At 41.8% G+C, this 23,923-nt stretch overlaps 1 protein-coding gene across 2 annotated transcripts in view; it reads left to right on the top strand.

Annotated features, from left to right (window-relative positions):
- Window positions 1-20,139: 20,139 nt before the first annotated feature.
- CDK17 (cyclin dependent kinase 17) overlaps window positions 20,140-23,923 on the top strand; it is a 95,699-nt gene continuing 91,915 nt past the window's right edge. The window contains exon 1 of one of the 2 annotated variants that reach the window (XM_071552039.1): window positions 20,140-20,556. The gene's annotated coding sequence lies outside the window, so the exon portion shown is untranslated. The remainder of the gene's footprint in view (window positions 20,557-23,923) is intronic. The other variant, XM_071552040.1, reaches the window with a different exon arrangement.

Below are 23,923 nucleotides of genomic sequence, written 5' to 3' on the forward strand. Positions count from 1 at the left end.
AGAATGGCCCATCCTGGAGCCTCTGGCAGAAAGTACCTGGGGAGACTCGAGGACGACCGCTGGGATTCTGGAGTCGGGGATACAAAGGATCTGAGGCCAGCTACACCCCAACTGAGAAAGAGATCCTGGCAGCTTATGAAGGAGTTCGAGCTGCCTCAGAAGTGATTGGCACTGAGGCACAGCTCATCCTGGCACCCCGACTACCAGTGTTGGGCTGGATGTTCAAAGGAAAAGCTCCTTCTACCCATCACGCCACTGATGCCACATGGAGTAAGTGGATCGCTCTGATCACGCAGCGAACCCGGATAGGGAATCCTAATCGCCCTGGGATTTTGGAAATCATCACCAACTGGCCGGAAGGTGAGAGTTTCGGATTGTCCTCTGAAGAAGAGGAGCAGGTGACACGAGCTGAGGAGGCCCCACCATATAACCAGCTACCAGAAGAGGAGAAGCGATATGCTCTCTTCACAGATGGCTCTTGCCGCATTGTAGGGACAAGCCGGAAATGGAAAGCAGCTGTATGGAGTCCTACACGTCGAGTTGCAGAAGCGACTGAAGGACAAGGTGGATCAAGTCAGGTTGCAGAGCTGAAAGCTGTTCAGCTGGCTTTGGATATCGCTGAACGAGAGAAGTGGCCAAGACTCTACCTTTACACTGACTCGTGGATGGTGGCCAATGCTCTGTGGGGATGGCTGGAGCGCTGGAGAAAGGCCGGCTGGCAGCGCAAAGGGAAACCCATCTGGGCAGCTGAGATGTGGCAGGACATCGCTGCCCGGGTAGAGAAGCTGAGTGTGAAGGTCCGTCACGTAGATGCTCATGTACCCAAGAGCCGGGCTAATGAGGAGCATCGTAACAACGAGCAGGTGGATCGAGCTGCCAAGATTGAAGTCTCTCAGGTAGATCTGGATTGGCAGCATAAAGGTGAATTGTTTCTAGCCCGATGGGCCCATGATGCCTCTGGTCATCAAGGCAGAGATGCAACATACAGATGGGCTCGTGACCGAGGGGTGGATCTAACCATGGACAGTGTCTCACAGGTTATCCATGACTGTGACACATGTGCTGCCATCAAGCAGGCCAAGCGGGTGAAGCCTCTATGGTATGGTGGACGGTGGTCGAAATACAGGTATGGGGAAGCCTGGCAAGTTGACTACATCACACTTCCCCAAACACGCCAAGGCAAGCGCTATGTGCTGACCATGGTAGAGGCAACCACTGGATGGCTGGAAACATACCCCGTATCTCACGCCACTGCCCGGAATACCATCCTGGGCCTTGAGAAACAAGTCCTGTGGAGACACGGCACCCCAGAGAGAATAGAGTCTGACAACGGCACCCACTTCAAGAACAGCCTCATAGACACCTGGGCCAGAGAGCACGGCATTGAGTGGGTGTATCATATCCCCTACCATGCTCCAGCTGCCGGGAAAGTTGAGCGATGTAATGGACTGCTGAAAACAACCTTGAAGGCGTTGGGTGGGGGAACTTTCAAACACTGGGAGCTGCATTTGGCAAAGGCCACCTGGTTGGTCAACACTCGGGGCTCCATCAATCGAGCTGGCCCTGCCCAATCAGAACTCTTGAATACTGTAGATGGAGATAAAGTCCCTGTGGTCCATATGAGAGGTATGTTAGGAAAGACTGTTTGGGTTAGTCCCACCTCAAACAAAGGCAAACCCATCCGAGGGATTGTCTTTGCTCAAGGACCTGGTTGCACTTGGTGGGTAATGCAAAAAGATGGAGAAACACGTTGTGTACCACAAGGGGACCTAATTTTGAGCGAGAAGAGTTTGTAATGTTTCATTGCATATATGTATATATATATATGTATAGGTAAAAAGGGGATTAATTTGGGAATGACTAGATGGAGTAGAATAAGGGGTGGATAATGTCCTAGTTCAGCAGGAGGGACCAGCTAACCCTGTGTGGGGGTGATCAAAGCTGTGTATTCTACCCCCTCTATTCATTCCCCAAGGACAATGGGCCATTAGCAGCAGCTGCCCAGGGAGCCATTATCACCTTCACACCCAGCCTGAGGGGGGCGGAGCTGCTAATGGGCCATCAACAGCTCAACACCCCCTGGCTCCCAGAGTCAATCACCCATTGTGTGAGTCCCCGCCCAGGGGGAGGGACTGAGTGCTCCCTGAGGGTACATAAGTGGTGGGTAAGAAGACCTCGGGTACTTCTCGTCGGATCCAGAGCAGCAGCAGGACCTCGACAGCAGGAGATCACCGCTCTCGCCCAGACCACAGCCCTCGCCTGCACCAACAGGTTTTTCTTTTCCTTTTGCTCTGGACTTGGGGGAGCCACAGGGGTCTCAGCACAAGGGCAAACAAACCCCCTTGGGTTTGTGCCCCAGGACACTGGGTTATACTGCTGGGGTATTGTGAGTTGAAAGCAATTTCCCTTGTGTGTCAGTGTTGTTATAATAATATTATTATTAAATTTTAGCTCTGACTTATAATCTCTCGTGGTGAGTTCATTTTCCCTTGCTGGTTCACCTTCAAACCAGCACAAGTGCCAAACTCTAAAGATGAAATGTGAGCTTTCAAGGTTCTAATATAACAGTAATTTATTTTTTTTCCTGTGAATGTGAAAGCTCACAAAAAGGTTTTCTCAATTTCCTTTCATCATTAGGGCAATATTCTTAGGCATAGAGTTGAATCTCAGCTGACTTGCAGAAAATGTGTTATCTGGGAGAAGCAATCTTGTTCAGTTGAATCCCCACACATGCACACAAAGAAAGTGTAGGAGTGTGTAATATTTGTGTGAACAATCTGTGAGATTTGACTCACCCACTCGGGTTGTATTGTAATGCATTGAGTGGGTTAACCAGTCACCGCGGAGGGAGATGCAGCAGGATTTTTATATAGCTGCCTGAGTTTGTCAGAGATTTAAACTGAAACATAACAGATTCACAGATCTGCTTTATGGACTTAAGTACCAAAGGTAGCAGTTGGATATATCAAAGTTCATTAGTGACTTTCCAAAAATGGAAATATTTCTTCAATGAGAGAGCTTGCCTACAGTTTATGTTATTTTCTGTATTTGTTTAAGATACACTTTATTCCAGTTTATGAGTAAATTTTACTCAAGTACACATCAATTAATATAGTTTCTTTTGTAAAGACTTCCAGGAACTTGCAAATATCTTGTCTAAGGATGCACTAATTTCAGTTCACTAGACAGACCATGGAGGAAAGTTCTTGTCTCATTCAAAGATCTTGCCTTAAATCTCAGGAAACTGTAGGCGTTCTTCTAATGAAAAAGCTATGCCTAAAGTTAGTTAGAGCAATAGTAAAGAAGTCTTGTGCAAAACCCCTTCCAATAGTGACAAAGGTGAAAGTCTGAACAAGATTTTTATTGATGTGCATGGAAGCTGCATCTTAGAAAACCAGGAAAATAGTGGAACACAGCTATCTGTAGACAAACCTAGAGAGAAGCCTGAGCTAAAGACAACATCCAATTTATTGAGCACAGAGACAGGCAAGATAATTTCTATGGAATGTGAACAAAGAAGTAGCAGAGATGGACAGTGGAAATTATTTCTATTTTAAGCTAGGTAGGTATCCACTAGTTAGATTAGATTTTGGAAAAAATGTGGTGATATGTTTTGTTTAAAATGAATTTTCCTCATTTCATAAATATTCTAAAGACAGACTTTAAATGAGAAGAAGTAGAGCCTATTGCAAGAAATAAATTAGTTCTAAAGATCTTCTCAAATTCTCTTGAAGCCAAGTATGACTGTGCATTTTTATTCATGTTCTCCTGACGCACATTTGCTGTTTATAATTCTGAGCTCTAAATGCTGTAGATAAAAATCATCTTGGGAAATAACACTTATTGTTTGTGTATATAACTCCTGAGTAGCCAAATGCATCCTTATCATAACACTTTCTCTGTTGTGCATTTGGTCTGGGAGCATTCACAGGATCAAAATAGACTCTTCTAGGAATTATCTATTGGCAACAAACAAAGGGTCACCTAAAATAACCTGGTGATGCCCTCCACTATTTTTAGATCAACACGTTTCTGTTTAGGCCATTTCTTACTGTGTCACAGTATGAATTTTGAAACTTTTTGTCATCATTGCTTCCATTTTCCATTCTTACTAGTTTTGCACTCACTTGCAAGAATATTTCACTCCAAGGTCAAAGTATCTGCTGATTGAGGATTTTTCAAGCAGCTGACAGAAATTGTTTGGGGCAATAGACTGACCTTGAACTAGGAGATTTAGCAGCCTGGAAGTCAGCAGTAGAAAATGACACAAAGTGGAAGAGTAGCTATTTGTTGATTATTAAGCATTGCTTATTTGAGGAAGTAGAAAAAATACCTTTGTTTTCACATAGTTATTTTGTATTTTTCAATAATACTTCATTTTTGTAATATTCTATGTAATTATATTTTCTAGTTTGTTCTTTCTAGTAATATAAACCATTCTGAGCTTTTGATATATATTATTTCTAATAATTATATATGTAATTACATAATTGTGAGCTTTTATCTTAATATTTTAGAATTTTAGAAAATAAATGTTTAAGAACAAGTAATTGTTTTGCATTCTACATACAAGTGAAAAGATTAAATAAAAATGAAATTGTAAGCTTTACCCTTTTCTCCCTCAAATTTCAAATTAGCAAAATTGAACTATTGCCTTTTCTCTACATGATGACACTTCAGGAAAAACAGAAATTGCTATCAGCACTTCACCATGTTTAATTGAAGCAATAATAAAAAGTAGTTAGACATTGGCCTCACAAATATAAATTTTGGTAGCCAGTTTTGAAAATTTTGCTAAAATGCTTGACATATGGCTCTTTCTCTATTAGATATGGATATATTGATTTTTTTTAACTCAGTAGATCTACTTCATATACTCCAGCATAGTTATTACATTTAGAGACAAAATCACGGTATTTACCTTTGTAGAATCCAAGAAATTGAGCTTCTTCTGTATTGTTAGCAATGGAATTGCTTAATAAATTATCCTTAAAGAAGTAAATTTTGTTATGTTGTACCTGTGCAATTCCATTATAAGACTGACAGAATGGTTCCTTAAAGATGGCAGACAGAGCTTCCCTGAAGTAAAGTATTATACATCCATCCGAGTTAGCATAAAGGTAAATTAAGGATAATTTTTACATCAGAAACATAATCAGTAGGTATCAAACATGAATTAAAAAATCCATGATAATTTGTGAGTCTGAGATTGCACCTACATTAGCAATTTGGTTGGGATCAGGAGTGTACTTTAGAAGTATCCCCAGTTCTGCATTTATATGTTGCAGAATGATCTTGACTGCAGGAGTTGGAGTCCCTCTGAGTGGACCTAAGCCAAAATGTGCACTCCATGAGCACATCCAATATCCCCTAACAGGTACTGGAGATTCAGTCTCTAGGAACAGACTGAAATAAGTTCAAAGTAAAACCCCAAAAATGTGCATTATGTGAACATTTGGTTGCTGAGACTAGTTGTTTCACAGTACAGATCTGCTCTGAATACACTGTTTTCCTTGTTAATATAGCCTTAGACTACTTTGCTAGACTACTTTGAGAAACAAAATTTTTTTGAAGCAGGATGAAAAACCATCATGCCATTTTGGGAGAGTTGTTTTTAAAAATATCTCTACTTGAAAACAGCCGTCTAAGACACCACTGCTACCTCCACTTTTCTTTGCAGAGAGTAGAGGGGAATGCTTACAAACTTTATGACACAAGTTAAGCATTTTGTACTTGTCACAGACCTACATCTTCTATCTGTCTTAAAGAGGTAAAGAGAAGATTTTCAGGGTCTTCTCAGTGCCATTAACACAGAGGACAACACTACAGTGATTATAAATACCTAACTAAACATGTCAGTGCATTGTGTATGGTATCGTATCAGTTTCAAGGTTAAAGTTTACAAATAGGGCCTATGTCCCTGGTCTGTAGATGGTTTTTGACTTAGTTAAGAAAAAAGGATCATTTCATGAAACTCTGCTACAGAAAGTGCTCTCCCAGCTCCTTTTCTTTATATCTTTGGTTTATTTCCTTAAAATACCACACAATGCATCATGCCCTTTCCTAGGAGCCTCCATTTTCTCCAGGCTACTCTCCATAGGCCATCTACATACAAATGCTGTCCATAAGCCAGAGACTACTGTGTCTGGGCAGCTCAGAGGGTAGGCAGCAGATCAGTCTCAGACTGTAAGACTCAGTGTGACAGCTCTGTTTTGCTACTATCATTTGCGGGGACTGAGAGAATAGAGAGCCTGCCCTTACCATGCTGCAGGTATGCATGGTTCCTCCAGAGAACCCATAATAATTTCCTTAAAACACTTACTAAGAAGCATGTCTGAGGATAATGTTTATTCTACTGTAATAGTGCTCCTGCTGTTGATTCAGCTATCCCAACAATACGCACTCAGCCACATGCACACTCCAAGGAATGTGCTTCTCCTCTGTGATTTTCAGCATTTATAGTTTGCAGGAGCCTAATCATTCAGAGTGAAAATTGGCATGTTTTCAGGCAAGTGTAAGAAGGAAATGAGGGGACCAGTGCCATAATGCCAAATCCCCATTTCTGTGAGAGGTCAGATGACTCTGTTGCCAGTTCAGATCTGACATCACATGCAGTATCTGAGCCAGCTCTAATCAGGCTTAGCCACTTGGCATAGTGCTGAACTGTGTGGAAATACCAAAACAATGTAATTACAGCAGAAGGACATACCAGAACAGTCTGTCTCTGAAGTCAGTGTAGCTGGGATCATGTTGTGTAGTTCTGCTGGAGTGCTACTTTGCATAGTTTGGGTGCATATTTAATGGCCAGTATTCATAGTACCACAGGTGCACAAAGTGACGGATCTGATAACATAAAAGTATGGAGACGACAAGATGGGAGAGGCCTGATAATGGGATGCAGAAACTGTGATTTGACTTGGAAAACTCAAGGCCTCTGTAAGGTGCAGCATCTGGCATACAGGGAGAAGTGCAGTAGATGGTAGTACAATTTCTGTTATAGTTTTACAGGATGGAAAAGAGCATGTCAGTGGTAGTCTCTTTTGAGGGAGAAGAGGAGAGAGCCCAGAGGGAATATAGGTATTCACAGAAAGCACTGGACAAGAACACAAAACAAAGGGATGAAGGGGAGAAATCATAAGGAACAGTAGAGGAAAGGAAAATGGTCTGCAGCACCCTAAGTGCCTATGATGTTTAAGAGCAGGGACCCCAGGAGGACAGTCTTCCATTAAGAGAAAAGAAATCATGCCTTGAACACTGCTGGAAGTATGTCTCTCAACTACAGCTCCAGAGGCTGCTCAGGAGAATAGTGAGAGACAGTCTGGACAGAAGAATTACATGAAAAAGAAAAAAATACCTTCTTCAGAATCCTTCCTGAAAGAGATACTTTCACTTTCATCTATGTTTGCTGTGGTCAGGGGTTTGGGCAAAGAACAGGATGAATTTAGCTGTGGCAGTCCCTAGCCTCTATTTCTCAGATCTAAAACTGGGCAAACTTCCCTTTGATAACAGCAACACTGGCTACTATCTAGCTTCAGCTCCATGTGTGACAGTGATGCTGGCTACCTTCAGGCATTAAAAGGGGAAAAGGGGAAGTTCCATGCACATTTTATGGGGGAAAGGATCTTAATTTCTGAGGCGGGTTTGGGGTTTTTTGTTTGCCTTTCTTTTTGATTGGTTCATTTGTTGAGGTTTTTCATTTATTTTGGTTTGGGTTTGGGGTTTTTTTGTTGTTGTGTTTATTTGTTTTTTAAAGCTTTTGCACTGTTTAAAAATAAAAATTAAGATTTCTAGCAGAGGCAAAGCTGAGGCCTACAGTTTCCATTATCTGAGGTGTTCTTTGGAGAATCAGCTGGAGTAGAAGTCAGAAAGTGGGAGTGCTGAATGGGAAGATGAGGGGGTCTGGCAGATCCCCAAAGAACCGGTAGAGCTCCCTCAAGCCTCTGACTTACATTTTGAGAGTCAGAAAATTCAGGGTTGATGGTGCCAATTATGTATGCTGGATACAGCAGAGATCTGAGATAAAAAGATAATGGTCTTTATAGCAAGAGAAAGGCTGTGGCTGAGAGCAATAGAAGAAGAAAGCAGGAAGAAAGGAAAAACATTTAGTGGGAGTAGGTCAAGGCATATGTTTTAGCAATGGTGATGGAACTTCAGGTCTTTAAACCTCTTCAACAGGTGATACTTCCTCTCTAGGGCTCTGTAGCTATGAATATGGAAGCGAGACATGAAAATGTAGAGAGACAGTCTGGCGCTTAGTCCCTGGGAAGTTTGCAGACAGGGAGCCAGCTGTGGGAAATGTCCTCAAGGAAACATGTTTTGCCCTGAGGTTACAAATGGTGGAACATAATTTCAGCATTGCCTAGGTCTGAACCTAGGGAGATCCTCTCTCCATCAGTGAGCTGTAAGAGGTCCCACTGTGTTTGGGAGAGCTTGAAGATGTTGCTGTTCATAAGTGTCATGAGATGACTTTTCAGGTTTACCCTGTTGTAGCCTGAATGATTTCATAATGCCTACACTACATGTCCCTTACAGTCTGGGGATGTCAGGATGTCTCTGTACTTCATTAACTGTCTTGGTAATACATTTGTTACCCAGCTTTGGTCTGGTGACTGCATTTTGTATCCTTTATTTATTTAATTTCATTTTATTTTACTCTTTTTTTTTAATATTTCCATCTAGTGTAAGGTGATTACTGCACTTTAATAACTGAAATTACTGCAGCATTTTGGAAGTAAACAGTTGATCAGTAGTTAGGCTGAATCCAATTCTCTTTAAAAGGAGAGTTAACCAATGACAGGTCACCTCTGAAGTTAAGAGTATCAACAGCAGCCTGAAGCTATTCTATACTCTACTATTCACTGAGTAGATAAATTTGTTAGATTTCAATACTAATAGTTCCTCAGGCATCATTACTATATATGAATTTATCCCTCTTTCTTTTTTTTCTTCTGTTCTGTGCATTTCTATAGCACTTCTATTATCATACATTAGTACATCTCTATCATTTCTTTTGACTGTTATTTTCAATAGATAATACCTCAAAAGTAGACACAATTAGATTACTGAATAATGCAAACCACAAGAGACATTTACAGAGAGAAAAAAGAAAATGCAAGCTAATGGCTAGCTCAACTCTCATTTAATACAAAATGTAACATTTATGGTAAGGTTTCCAAATTCGTTAAGAGCCCTATATAGCCTAAGGCCTTTGTTTCAACCCTAGACCTGTGCAGCCCTTCCATTTAATGTGCACAATAACTGTTCAGGGGAAAGGAGATTTTTGCATTTGCAGATGCACATGCATTCAGTAAAACAGTCTTCAGCAATTGGTGAGTACAGTTCTCCAGATCATTTCTACCTCAGTAGGACCTGCAGGACTTAGAAACACACTGATTTCTGAGTCCTCGTCTGAAAGTCACTCTGATGGCAGAGACGTTTTTATTTTATCCTAACTCAGTTTATCCTGGTCAGCACCTCAGGCATCTTCTCTGTTGCAGTTATTTGACATCCATCATCCGTGCACACTACCAGGATGTTCAATTGCAAAACAGTAAAATCATCATGGTGAATGCTTGTCTCCCCCTCTGGAAGACATTATAATTTAAAAAAACTCACAGTGCAAGCCACATGAGTATGTTTTAACAGGATAAATTGAAGCAAAACAAATATCTTAATTTTACTTCTCTAGTTTTTGAGAGAAACAGGAAATACAAAAGGAAATTAATACATCCAGCACCCTTGGGTAATAATTATAGGCATTTGAAAAGCAGTCACACAGAGAAGAATATGTGCAGAGTCAGAGATTGCAGTGACCTCCCACACTGCAAAGTTCTTTAGAATTACTGAAATTATAAACAAAGAAAAAGCTCTTCTTTCCAAACAGCCGCCTCGATGTCACTCGTTTCCACATTCCTGCTTCTGTTGCTGCATCCCACACTCTCTCTGTTGCTAAGTGCTTTAGGCTTCTGCAATATGTTCCAGCAGCTCCCTGTTTCTCTCAGATCTCAAAATGTGCTATCATCTGAGACCAGAATGTCTAGGTTTATCTGACATGGTAAGAAAAAAAGATTAAACTGTACCAATTACAGTTTCCTAAAGAATACTAGATTTTTCCATATGAAAAATGTCTTTGTAATCTTGCATGTCCTTTCATAACATTTTGTTAGAACATGTTTTCAATTCAGAGTAGGATCTGTGAGGGACTGGAGCATGTTATGGCTCCTGGGAGTAGCTGTAACTAAATATTTACAGTGACAATAGCAGCACAGAGCACCAGGTACACACAGAAGCTTAGATTAGTGCTGCCACTGAGCTAGGCAAGTAAGATAGCTCACAAATAAATGAAAATAATGGGAAAAGTGAAAAAAAGAAAAATACAACAGTTAAGAATTTACATAATTTTGTAATAGTAAATACAGACTGTTACATCTATTCATCATCCTGACTTAACCAATTGTTTGGTTCCTTCTGCCCTCGTAGCAGGCACAATAGTAGCTTCCATGTAAGAGAATGTTGCCCCAGTTATTCACCCAGCTATGTCTGCCTATTTTTTCTTGGTGAGTAGGCATCTTACCCAGTGCAGTTTTCAGCCTGTATCCCATCCTGGGGTACAATTCACAGCTCTCCTTGTATCCTTTGTGACAGCACCAGCATATCTACTATTGTGATTGCTGGCAGGTTTTGCTGTATCTTTTCTATTCAATTAAAGATGAGCAACATCAGCTCTTTAATACTGATTAAAGAGCTGGTTTTAGTGATTAAAGAGCCTACATATGTAATTAAACTGTGTGGGCATCCCACCATCAGATATAAGAAACATTTTAGGTACATTTTTAGGTTAGACTTGGCATTTCCCAAAGCCATCTCAAGGTACAGGCAAAGTAGGAAACATTTTCACGAGAAAGTAATTAAGCACATAAGGAATGGATAGGTAGAACAAAACAGTTGATACTAAGGCACCTCATTTTCCATGATATGTGTTTTGGGGCTTTATTCTGGATTATATTTAGCCTGGTCACCAGAGCCAAACACCTCCACTACATGTGTTTCAAAGCTTTCTGAGAAGAAGTGTTAGGTATGTGCTAGAGGACCTTGTGATGATGCAGCTCACATGCTATTTTGGAGCCTCTTGTCCCCATTAGCACTAGGGTGCATGTGAAGCAGATTTGAAGCAGAGTTTCTCTTTTCATTTCCTCCTTAAAGAATTTAGTTTGTATGCACCAAACCCACTTTGAGAAGTGAAACACCACATGGCAAGTTAAGACAATGCACTATTGCTTTGAAACAATTGCTAATGTAGACTTAACCTTTCACAGCTGCTGAGGGAGCAATCTGCTGGTTCTGCTAGGGCCTAGTAGAGGAGATCAGCTGCTTTAGGCTGAATCTCTTCTCTCTGTATAGACCACCTTTAAAAATCACTGCAGGCTTTCCTGTTCTTCTGTTGGTGCTCTGCCTTATTCCTTTTCCCACATCCATTCTCACTGCCTGCCCCATCTGAGTGGAAGGTAAAGGAAGAGAACTGTGGCTGCTGAAAGGTGGTGCAGGCTGTAGACTGAGGACCAACAGCTGCATGAGACCTAAGCATAAGAAATGCCACAGCCAAAGAGAACTAAGAGAAGAGTGTCTCTTATTCTGAAATAGCTCAGTCGCTATTGCTGCAAATTTAGATTAAGTACACAAATACAAAATTTTTTAAACCATGTTTCAGCAAGATACTTTCTCTCTTCCTCTTTCTCCCTACATGACTGATAAGAAAATTTCTTGTTAAATCTGTCTAGTTTCTCCTGGTTCCTGAGCCTCTTCTTTGCCTCCAGATATGTTCTTTTAATAACTGTGTGCTGAGATTAGACATATTTTGCCTCTGTCTTCATTCCTGCAGTTAGCCTGAGTCTGAGACCAAAGCTCACTCTTTCCTTAATCAAAACCCATGATGAGATGTTCTGTTGCTTGACATCTTAAAAGCTTCTGTGGAGGGCTAGGATTGGCACCCTCTGCCTTACCCTAGTGTTAAACAGCCTGGGCTATTCTGAAGCAGAGAAGAATACCAGCCAAGGCAGGCAATATGCATCAAATAACAACTACAATGCAGTGTAAGAATCAGCTGAAAAGCATGTTTCATCCCTTTCTACCTGGACAAAGTAACGGCATGGTACATATAAGAGGGACATGTAAGGGATACATATGCCCTGCACCACTCTACTTTCTGCTTCTTCTCCCTTGAAGCACTGGTTAACCTAAGTAGATTTTACAGTGTAGACATATGCCCAACTTGCTAATAATCAGTTGAGTGTAAATATCGACACAGTGCTACAGAGAAGCCCAAATGTCATTGTAACCATTCCCTTGGATCACTTCAGTGTGGGGAGGAACAGAGAGAACAAAGATGCCAGAGAACAAACAGGATTTCTACAGCAAGCATGAAAAAGCAAAGAGGAGAGAGGCCAAGCTGTGACAGAGCTGGTAAAGCTAGGGTCATCTGGAGTCACCCAGCTGGATATGGTGGAAAAGTAATGCCCTACAGAGCAACTACAGATCTGCAAGAGGTGACAGCAGCAACACAATTTTCAAGATTTTCTAAGTAGAAAGATTGGGATAAAAAAAAATCAGGGGCATAGTCAAAACAGTTTTTAATTCAGCAGACAAGGGCCAAAAGCAGTAAGTGTTTATGTAGTTCACCAGCTTGCACCCTTAAAATAAAACTAAAAAATAAAATGCCAGCTGTAAGGGACAGCAATTTCACATCTTTGCTGATATGCTCCTGTGAAGGGCAAGGAATAATGTGTGTAGAATGGCACGTATCTCATGCATAAGATCAACTTAAGAAGCACTGTGACATTGTATTGCAGTGCTGTGCCTGCTACAATTGCAGAAAGACAACTCTCCTATTCTCTTATAACAACTATAAATGTCTCTTTTAGGGCAGTATACACAAACACAGTGTATTCCCTGAACTCTATCTTGGTATGTTACTAAGATACGCCTGTTTCTATGGAGTGCTTATTGGTGGGCAAAATAAACTGTTTTGATGAATTATGAAAAAGGTAAATTAATTTTTCAAAGGAAAATATTGCATGAGAATGCTAATGATATGAAATCACACTAATACAGAATTTCACACACATAGTTGCCTCCTCTACTATTTTTCTTTTTAATTTCTAGTAGACATTTATCCCAAATTCTGTATAGTCTATAAACTGATATAAATTACTATCTGTCCTGCAAAATAGCTAACTAACTGTAAGAGCCACCTACGTAGTGGCTACAAAAGCTCCAACTGAATATTTCTTTGTTTTTAAAAGGTAAGTATAGTTGTACAGCAATTTACTGTGGATTATAAGTATCTGCACAACCATGAATATGCCATGTTAAGAAGTGAAAAAAAAAGAGCTTTGAAATATGAACTGTAAAAGCAAAGAAGGAGAGTACAAATAACTATGTTAAATAAAGCTCAGCATTTAATTTTAACATGCTTCTCTGGTAACAGCTAGACTCTGCAGATGACAAGTAATAGATACGTGGGGGTTTGTGGCATTCCTGCTTCGTTTTTGTTTATAGCTCTAATTATTTTATTCTGTCCTGAAACAGACCTTGAAAGACGCTTTTCTTGACTTAAAGCACAGTTTAGTTGATCTATCAACAACTTGGCAGAGTAAGAAGCTACATAAAAAGAAATCAGTGAGAAATTTCACAATTAAATCAATTGAATTTTATGAGTGACCTCTTTATTATCTTTATATCGGTAGAAATTATTCATCTCATTTTAAGGTGCACTTTGGTATTTTCAGTGTCAGAAACATTCTATAGATTACATATTAGTTTAATCAATTGTCTTATTCAACCTTAAATGCATATGTAGATATGTAATTTATCACTGGCACCTAAGAAGAAGCATTTCTTTCCATAAGCAGATAGAAGCTGCCATCTATATCCTTCTGGTTTTATGCCAATCTTTTTTCTCTCTCACTTGGTTGGAGTCTTCCAAATCTAGCACCAACACATGAATATACACATGGCTGCCTAAAGCAGCAGGATTTATAAGACAGTAAAAATTAGTTAAGAGAAGCCTGACTGATCTGGCTGTGCTGATTTAAAAAAATTACAGACCTCACTGCTTTGTCCCTCCCATGTGCCAGAGGGTACCATCCCTGTAGGGGGTGTGGCAGAAGAAACTACAGGCATCTGACTCACCTGCCTCAGTGTCCTCATCGGTGGTTAAAGCTAATTGCCACACTACACAGGGAAATAGGTTCGGCTCTGTCTCCGCTCCCTGAGGGTGTAACAGCTGGCAGCAGAAGGGTAGGGCAACTAGTTGGGGCAGTAACACATTAAAAAGTAACATCTTAGTTCTGCCTATCTCCCCTGCATAACCAGTGTTTGTAAGACAGTAAAAGCCTTTGGCCTGGAATGCCAGATGAAGCCCTACATCTACTTACCTCCTAATTTCCTGCATCCCTTTGCCATATTTTCTCTCTTGCATTCTGTTTCATCCATCTCACCTCTCTTCCTATTCCCCTTCTCTTACCTTAGTGCTTGTTTTGCAAAGGCTATTTCCCACTGACATCTCAAAAGCTACCGTTATAAATTTGAAAGCAGTCTGACAGCCAGCTGCCCGTGCACAAAAAACTCCAAAATGTAGTTGATTTGAGAATGCACAGGGATCTCTAGACTATATAAGGAATTCTCTGCACATCTACAATATATTGTATACCCTTGACTTGTGGCACACAAAACAATGTGCAGTACTCAGTCCTCAGTGAATTAGCCTGTGTTTCCCTCAGCCCTCTTCATTCTGTCCCAAGATTTTTCTGCACCTCGTTTTATCTCCAACATTTACTATGCACACTGGTTCCATTTTCATGTACCTTTTTCATATTCTTCATGTTCTCTCCATCATATTTTAGTTCCAGTCCCACTTCTTTTTCTTCCATGTCTCTCTACACCCTTCTGTCCAGCCTAAAAAAGATAAATCTGAGAATGATCTGGTTTCATCTTTGCTGGAACAGATACCATCTTTGCTTCAACAAACAGGTTTTATGTCGCAGCATTACAGGGAATTAACCAGCTGTCATGACTGAAAGCAATTTCACTTAACTCCTAAAACGCTCTGGACAGAACAACCATTACAATAAGGAAAAACCAAGAAGTTTCACACGTATAGTCTTGTAACTGCAAGAGTCTCTGTGTATTTTGTACTTTAATTTCAAATTCACTAGGTACTTTGAATTGGCAATGGTACAAATGTTCTGAGACTCACTGATGCCATTTCTAATCAATTCAGTGAATAATGACTGCAAATTTCTATGAAGCAATTTACTTGCAATGAAGAAGAAAAAGAGATGCTTGCTATTCTGTCTAAGACACTGAACCTGCATAGAGGACCAGAGGAGAATAGGAGTCTCTTCCCCTGCCATTTCAGATTTCTGTTTCATAAAGGGAAAAGTGTATCCATGAATGGTACTTGAAAAAGAGAAGCAGCAAAGGTGTGCATTCACAAGTGACCAGTTTTCATTACCTACAGATCTTCATTGCTTTGCTCAAATTCTTTCACCAGTTTTAGTCTGCAACACAAAATGTAAACAAAATACATATTAAAAAATCTTCTTTCACTAAGCTAGAGTTTTACAATGACCTACCGTCTGTTGCACAAACCTCATTTACAGACAATCTACAGAAAGTACTAAACCACTTCCTGTCTGAGTATGATAATTGCACTGGGTTGAGGTAGGACTAATACCTTTTGTTTTGAAAAGCAGGATGTCCTGCCTTTCAGAGCAGTAGTAGAGAAAAAAAGGAGTGCCTAGTGTTTGTTTGCAAACCCAGGTAGAACTGTACAAGAAGTCTCTCTCCGTGCTATTAACTTCCTTCTACAAGGATTAAGCTGACTCTTGCTGAATTCAATAGAAAGACTTCATTTGCATTAGCTGGAGGAATCTCAAACTGGAGAAAAAAATAATCAAGAAAAAGCAAGAAATGAAACTAGACTTTCCACTAAAGCAATGCTCCAGATCCAAAAAATATGCACAACTGGTAAACATTTTGTAAGTTCAAGTCCCAGAAATGCCAGATATAAATAAAAGCATCCAGTCAGTTATTGTAAAGATTATTATCTACAAGATTGATAAATACTCTTCAAAATTTAAAGATACAAGGTATAAAGAAATGAGAAACAATATTTAAGAAGCATTCTGATAGGATAGTGTGAAGTTACATATGGGAGCTAAAGGTTAAGTAACATAAAGGAAGAAAACAGTGACAACGATAAGTTCTATGTATGTCATGTCATGGATTACAAATATTTCTATGCTAATAAATGACAAAATAGAGATGGGTATAAGCATAGGATGACACAGACCTTCCAATAACAGTAATTTCTCCAGCAGATGATCAGTCTCCAAACACCTGTATTGCTACATAAATTAAAATCTCAAGTGTAGATAAAGAATACCCCACCATTTGCACTTTAAGAACTCTTTCCTGCTTGCCCAAAAGCAAGGTTTACAACAACAAATAGTAACTTTCCCTGTTTCTATGTGAAATATACAGTGCAACTAAGTTAAAGTCCTAATAAGAGTTATCAGTTACTGAAATCATGGTAGAAATGGTTACAGCTCTTGTTAACAGAAGAAATATACCTCTTTTTTTCTTGCAAGGGTGACCTTCTTCTTGTGGCTACTGCCTGCTTCCATTCAATCAAAGGGAAAGGGGTTTGGTCTTCCACTGAGGAAGAGAATTTTACTTTTTTTAGCCTAGAGGTTCTGTACCAAACTCAACCTGGAAAACTCTGTATGAATACCAACTTGCTATAAGAAAGCAAGAAACTATCTTAATTTGATTATTTTAAATGGATTGGAGTTTTGTGTAGGTGGAAGACAATCATTACAGAAAGGAGTGCTATACTAATATAAAAATAGCTCCTGCTGTGAGGAGAACAATAGCTCTGTTTCTTTTCTCAGAGAACAGACACAATTAGTTAGAGGATATTGCATTTTTCAGAAATTTTTGGCATCCAATAGAAAAAAACAATTGCATTTCAAAACAGAATACTGTATTTGACAATCATTTCCTCTTTTAATAACCTGCCAAGACTTTCAGTTTTTCCCCTGCAAATTAACACATCCCTTGTAGTTTGGCACAATGCTTTCCCACACTGCTTGCTGATTGCGAGGTTCCTGACTCCTGATGCTGTGACACAGAATCCTGAGCTTGGCTCTTGGCAGGAAAGTAGCTGCTTTCCACATAGATTGTGTTAAAGATGCATACGTTTCTCTAAGATTTCCATCTACCACTATGTGAACTCCCCTGATTTAACTCCTATGCTTTTACTGACACAGAAAAATTATGTACTTTTGTTCAATAAACGCAGAGGCAAAGCCAGTATGTTCATTTTCAAAGCAGGAAATCTCAGTCCCCTGACAACACTGTATTCCTACTGCTGGATTTATATTCTAATGGCTGATGTAGATTTCATCAGATTGTCCAGTGGCAATAATTCATTCCATGGAACCTGGGTGTATTCCATTCTTGCTGGCTTAGAGAGCAGACCTATTGCACTCACCAGCCAATCCATCTTAAAACTACTTTAAAATATTAATAATCTTGGTTAGCTAGATGGAAATATGATTGATTGCTACATAATCCACTAAATAATAAAACAAATCAATAGATATAGTTATAAAACCAGACCCATGAGAAAAATGAATCAAAATCAGTGCCTACATTTCAAATTTATGTCTGTCACTCTGTCTCGCTTTTGTACTGTCTTTTGCCCAGATGTGAAAATCTTTGTCTGAGGGCATGAAGCAGTGGCAGATACAATGGCCAAATGTATATCCAGTGTTATGCTGTTACAAACTCTTCCCTCTTAACAACTCACTGTTCTCCCCGTTACAAGTGGAAAACCTTAAAATACTCTTGTTACACTGCAATCAGTGTTGACCCCTTATTTGTCGGGTGACTCATCCTAACTGCTCATTTTTTTGGTTTCTTCTTTTGTTTGCCATAATTACTTTTCCTGTCATAACAGAAGTATCAACAGCAGACATGAATATGTATCAAGTAAAGCAAGCATATTTTACTGATATTTTTGACACTTAAAAACATGGCTTCATAAACTTCCAGCTTCTCTTTGTACCTCATATATGGAACAGCATTTACTTGGATGTGCTGCAATAAATGCACTCATTGCTGTGCCGTCTCAAGAACTTGTTTAACAAATCATGTATATACTAACAAACTTGAACACTATGATTTACATTACTTACCCAAAATAGCCTTCAAATTGAATAAGATAAAACAAAACACACATCATGTTAGCATTCAAAGATTAAGAGAACTGGTAGGTCTGGCTAGAACTGGTAGGTCCTGCACTTTAAAGGAGCTCCAGAAGTGGTATCTTTGCATTACCAGGAAGTTCAAAGCTTTAAGTGTCTGCTTTCCCTGTGTTATTACAAATCCCACAAGTTTTGCAAATGTAAGGTAGCTATCCAGCATTTTGAAAACATTCAAAAATACCTCAGTAATCAAGTTTTGTCTGTATAAACAGCAAGTCATGTTTACTATTTTATTATTCTAAACCAACTTCACTAGAGGTCTACATCAGTATGAGCAAAGCGAATTTCTGTGCATGTGAAAAGTGGTTTCATGCTTGCACTCCTTTTTTAGGCAAGGGCAAATGACTTCTGTCTACTGGGAAACATATTCATCTGTGTTCTGGTTTGCTTGTGCTACGGGAAGGGTCAGTGGAGCTGGAAGCAGGGGAATTTTCAGTTGGCACTGCTTCTGTAAAGGCAGCTCCCACTTGGCCCTATTGTGGAGAAGGACTGGCTAGAATAAGCTGCACATGAAGTTTCTTTAGATCAGGAGCTTGTTAGTGCTGCTGCAAATTAATATATCTGCTGTTCTCCACCCAGACACAATGTAGTGCAGATCTGCCTGCAAAATGAAGGAGCTTTGGCCTCCCTCAGCATTCACAGCAGTGTGGTGAAGCAAAGACCTGTAAGAGCTGTGAGTTCAGAATCTGTGACAGGACCTGGCATATTGAGTGTATTCAGCATATTCAGTCAGTAACGCTGCTCTGCACTAGGGTGGCAAAGGCCCTGGGACACTCAGCTTGAGCTGACAGAAGGCAGGCAGCAAGGATCAGCAGATTTCCAAATGGAAAAAAAAATTGCCAAATTCTAGCCCAAATGTAATTCAAGTGCAAACCCAAGTCACTGAAATCCCTTCAGAATTGGCCTAACAGATCTTGCTCTTTGTGTGGTGGGAATGTGAAAACAACATATAGTGCAGAATAGCTGGCTCTCAAGAATAGCTTTTAGGTGTTGTTCTCTCTGTTGACAGAGCCGAAGAAATTTAGGGGTGAAAAGGGATGAGAAGTGAGGAAATACAAATTGGATCACTGTGAGAGGAAAAAGATTCTAAGCATAGGAAGACAGCACGGTTGGTGCTGGCACAGCCATCATCAGGATAAGAGGGAGGGTATGGGGACCGTACATGCAGGAGACAAAGGAAAGAAATTACAAGAATAAATATGGAAAATACGAGTTAGAAATGCATTTAAAAAGCCACAGCTTCCCTTAACTTCAGTTACTGGTGTGTGAGCCGTGGGGAGGGTGGAGCAGGGGGATGCCTCAGAGATGAGCTAAATCGCCCCATAAAACCAAGAGGAAACGCTGCCAGACACCGGAAAAATTGAAGTGAGCAAAGGCCTCTTTCCCACCCTGCTCTCCTTGGAACCGCTCGGGGGGACCCCTCGGAAGGCCAGCAGCGGGCAGGGCCTCGGGGAGCCTCCCGGGCGCCAGCGCCGAGGAGCCCCATTTCCTGCCGCAGAGCCGCTGAGAGCAGGGAGCAGCAGCAGCGCCCCCCTCGGCTCGGCTCTGCCCGGCCCGGCTGGGCTCGCCTAGGCTCGGCTCGGCTCGGCTCGGCTCAGCCCGGCCCCGCTCGGCTCGGCCGGGCTAACCCGCAGCGAGGGACGGCCCCCGGCAGCTCTGCGGCTGCAGCAGCCCCCGCTCTGCGCTCCCGCCCGCGGCGCTCCCCGCGCTCCGCCCCGTCCCCGCCGCTCCCCGCCCCGCGCCGGCCCAGCCGGGGCCGCCGCCGCCGCCTTCGCCGCCAGGTGTCGCCGGCGCCCGGGCGTCCCCGCGGCCCCTCCTGCGCCCGGAGCCGGCGGGGCTGGCTCAGAGCGAGCGGGCGGAGGCGTCAGCCCGCAGCGGGGACGCGCAGCCCAGCCCGGCTCGGCTCGCCCTTTCCTCGCACACCCCCGCGGCCCGGCGCTGCTGACGCTCTCGGCACAGGCAGGGCCGGCCGAGCGGCTCCCGAGCACGGCCTGCGGCCGCTTTCCGGCGGCGGGGGAGCCGCGGCGAGGCGAAGGCGCTGCGGCGGCGGGGGGAGCAGCCATGTTGGAGCGGGGAATAAAGTGACTTTCCTCGGGGAAGGAGCGCGGCCGGCGCAGGCGAAGGCTCTCGGGGCAGGCAGGGGACGGAGGGGCTCGGCTCCCGGCGGCCAGATACCGCTTGGGCGGAGAGGAACCGCCCCCGGACCCGCGGAGCTCCGGCGCTGCTGGTGAGTTGTGGCCGCTCATTGTCTCCCGGCCCCGGGGTGCGGGTCCGGCTCGGGGGGTGTCGGCTTTGGGCCTGCGGTGCGTGGGACGTGGCGCGGGGCGAGGTGACAGCGCGGCCCCGCAGGAGGGGGCGGCGGCGGGGTTGGTGGGGCAGCGCCCCGCGGGAGGGCCGGGGGCGGCCCGGGGAGCCCCCGGGGCCGGGCAGGGCCGCTCGGCTCCCCCGGGCAGCGTCGGGCCGGGCCGTGGGGGATTTCCGTTGCTGGGAGCGGCTCCGCGGGGCTGCGGGGCGGCCGGAGCGCTCGGAGAGGGGAGCCCAGAGGGGCCTGGCCGGAGGGTGAGCAGGGGCTGCCGGCCCTTGAGCACCGCCGGGATTTTTTGGTGAGCCTGCGTTCGTCACCGTCCTTTCTCCACCGCCTCCACCTCTTCAAGCGAGGCAGCGCTCTCCTGACAGCTCTACTTCTCGCAGCCTCCGCACGTATGACACATTCGCTCCTATTGCAGGTCTTCCCCCCACACGCACACCCAAAATATGTAGGTTTCAGTGCGTGGTATAGGAGCTTTTGTGCCCAGAGCTTTGAGTTCGAAAATGACAGGATACGTGAACACTGGCTGACCCTGAACTTCTGTGGACTCCTCCCTCCCCTTCCTCTCTCAGATATGTCGTGGGTTGAGACCAGTGAGAGCAAAATGGTTCTCTCGAAAGGACGGGGGAAAATTAGGTGGAATTATGTGTATTTTATAATTCATGGAAATTTTTTACGCCCGCCAATGCCCGTGCCATATTCGTAGGAATGGATTAGCTGTTGCGTTAGAAGAATGCTGACCTTGATCCCCTTCGTCTCTCCTGCAACAATTTTGGTAGCTGGCTGGAGTTGTGTTAAACTCATTGCCGTATTTGGCACTTTACTGGTGGTGGTTAACAGTGGTACGGTGTTAGAAGCAAAATGGGGATGAGTTCCATTATAATTCAAAGTCAGTAATTTAAAAAGAATCCATTTCCTTTTTTTTAAGTTTTGGTGAATAATTTATATTCTTTTTGTAATTTAATAGAAGATCAGTAGCAACTTTCTTGTAGCTATCATGGCATGGATATGAGGAGAAGCCTGATTGAAGGTTCTTCCATTTCTTCTCTCCACCTCCCTCTCCACTTAATTGTATTAATTGAACTGGAAACTAGATCACCAAAGGTTAAATTCTGGGAAGATGCGGGGCAGAAAAAAATATATATGAAATTAGACTTAGTACCAAAGTCAGGTTTGTTCTGTTAATAAAACAGAGTAAAAGTGAAATAGGGGATTGGTTATTTTTTGTACTTGCGATGTTAAAGGAATTGTCATATTGCTTTGTTGTAACAATTCTGTATGCTGATACACAGGTCTTGTTATTTATATCTGCCCTTCAGTAAGTGACATGAGAAAGGCTCGTTTTGTATAATTAACACAAAAGTAACAGATATGAAAACATAAAATGGCATATTTGAAATGCATACTGAAAAATTTCCTTAAAAATCACTTGTGCTTGAAAAAAAGAATTGAATTTACTTCTGCAAGATAGATAAGCCATTATAATGTTAACTTGGCATTAAAGGGGACACAAAAATTGGAAAGATGAAGCTTTTTTTATTTGTTGGCATTATTTAAATACTGCTTTGACAACAGTGAGTCTGACTTAGAAAAATCTTTAGGAAGGATAACAGAGTGAGGGTCATACCTTGTATTTTTGCATATTGTGTGTTGTAATCCTATGTTTACCCAGGATAGAGCTCTACACAAATCAGGAGATGGGTTCTGCCTACATCCATACCAAAGAGTTTGCAAATTAGAGCCCATGTTGTCTGAAGCAAATTATGGTTTGAAAGTGGCGAGTCATTTAGTTTAAGCTTGGCTAAGGATGTGCATTAATTGATCTTTTTAATATGTAAAATGCCACTAACATGTAGTGAAATATTTTTGATCTGTAATTCCAAATATAATTCAGATTGAGAAACAGATCAGGGCTGTGTATTTCCCCTGAATTACTCTGGCTTCAATTTTTGCCTGACACTGCAGTGTGAAAATAGGATACAGCTTGTGACAGAGATGTTAAGATGTTCTGTGTGCCTGTGTTGCTGGTACGATGTGGAGCTCTTACAGTAAGACTCTGCAGAATTTTCTGAACGGCCTACTAACATAGAAAATCTTCAGATTTCTCAAGTGACTGCCTGCTGCTAGGGGGAAAAGCAGAATGCTTCACTCCTCCTAATAAGTATTGGTTCAGGACAGTATCTTTGAGTAAGTACACCTAAAAAGTACAATCGGGAAAGGCTTTGTTGGAGTCCAGTGAACAGTGTGAATTTTCTCTTTACTGTCTTTTCATGTTTAATGGTAGCTGTTGATATTTCACCTACTAAACAGGTTTTATTTGCTATCCAAGAAAGCTAATCAGCTGTATTTAAAAAGTGCATATATACTACTTGTGTCCTGAATGAATTCATTATCTGGTATGATGTGAAAACAGACGAGATCATGTCTAACAATCAAGCTCAATAATAATAAAGCTTTTCTAGCATAAATTCACTAAATGTTGCTTACAGTTCTTAAGTTAGGGATATCTTGTTAGCTACATGCTTTTTAGTCCTTACTTTTTTTTAATTTTTGCCACAAGCTCTGAATAGCTGTTGAGGCAGCTGGACAGCGCTGTGATCAGTGGCACATCAGAATTTGATGTAATACAATACTCCACACCTTAAGCATGTAAAAATGCTTTTAAAATGCCAAATATTTACTCTGCAGTTATGCTTCACATCTAAAGATCAAACTAAGCCAGTCATTTGCCAGCAATCACTGTCTTGTTTTGCAATGCACATAATCATAGCAGTGGCTTTTTCCTTCTGAGAACTGGATTTTATTTTGTGCCTGTTCACATATTGATACAGAGACTTGGATGTTAGAGCATTTTGTATTTCAATATTTTGATCACTGGACAGTCATTTTACTTTTAAAAAAATAGGTCTAGGCCTAGGGGGCTTTTTAATAAACTTTCTATGTATTTTACATCCTCTATGTATACCTTTTGGGTCTTTGTAACATTTTTCACCATGAAGCAAGAAAGGCTGCCTCCAGAAATACCTGCTAATGGTGGGGGATATTTTCTTCTGTATATTTAGTGAAGAGTCATGATGCACTTCTGACAGGTTACATCTGACGAATTTCAGGACAATTTTCTGCTAGCTTATTTCAGTAATACCTTGAAAATGCAGTAAGCTGAAAGGCAGTTGTATTCTAGGTTTTGGGTTGGACCATTTTTCCTTATTTTTTTATTTATCTTCTCTGGAGCAACTTGTGCATGTATTAGGGCGATTCAGGGCTATGTTACTGTACCAGAACAAAG

This window comes from Pithys albifrons, chromosome 3, assembly GCF_047495875.1.
Source record: "Pithys albifrons albifrons isolate INPA30051 chromosome 3, PitAlb_v1, whole genome shotgun sequence".
Lineage (NCBI taxonomy): Eukaryota > Metazoa > Chordata > Aves > Passeriformes > Thamnophilidae > Pithys > Pithys albifrons.